Consider the following 1,005-nt stretch of genomic DNA (forward strand, 5'->3'; position numbering starts at 1 on the left):
TTACAGATGTGGGTCTGGTTTATTTCACTAATAAGTATATCTTCAAGGGGCATCCACTTAAATATGAAGGCTTCAAGCTTATCATTCTTTATAGCTGAGTAATACTCCATTATATAAAAGTACCACATCTTTTTCAACCATTCCACATGTGACAGGCATTTTGGTTGTTTCCAAGATCTGGCTGTCACAAATTGTGCTGCTATAAACATAGGTACGCATATATCACTATGCTATGACGCTTTCAGTTCCTCCGGGAAAATTCCCAGTAGGGGGATAGCTGGCTTGAATGGGATTTCCAGTCCAACTTTTCTAAGGAGTCTCTGCACTGATTTCCATAATGGTTGCACCAATCTACATTCCCACCAGCAGTGGAGAAGGGTTCCCCTTTCCCCACAGCCTCTCCAACATTTGTTGTTGGGTGATTTCTTTATGATAGCCAATCTTTCTGGGGTGAGATGATATCTCAGTGTTGTTTTAGTTTGGATTTCATGGATAGCTAGTGATGTGGAGCATTTTTTCATATATTTATTCGCTTCTTTAATTTCGTTCTCTGAGAAGTGTGTGTTCATCTCAGATGCCCATTTCTGCATCGGGTCTTTAAATTTAGGGGCCCTAATGTTCTTTAGTTCTTTGTAAATTCTAGAGAGCAGATTTTTTCGAAGTTTGTGGGTTGTCTTTTCACTTTGTTGATAATTTCTTTTGATGTGAAAAAACTTCTCAATAAGAGGTGGTCCCAGTTGTTAATTCTTTCAAGTGTTTCCTGTGCAATTTGTTTCTGTTCATGAACTCTTTGCCTACCCTATGTCTTTAAGAGGTCCTCCTACTTTCTCTTCTAGGAGATTTAGTGTTTTTGATTTAATGCTCAGTTCTTTAATCCATTTTGATTTTAGTTTAGTGCATGGTGATAGACCTGGGTCAGGTTTTAATCTTCAGCATGTAGAGAGTCAATTTTTCCAGCACCATTTGTTAAAGAGACTATCTTTCTTCCAGTAAGTGTGTTTGGCC

The sequence above is a fragment of the Octodon degus genome, unplaced genomic scaffold (assembly GCF_000260255.1).
Source record: "Octodon degus isolate 3935 unplaced genomic scaffold, OctDeg1.0 scaffold00140, whole genome shotgun sequence".
NCBI classification, from domain to species: domain Eukaryota; kingdom Metazoa; phylum Chordata; class Mammalia; order Rodentia; family Octodontidae; genus Octodon; species Octodon degus.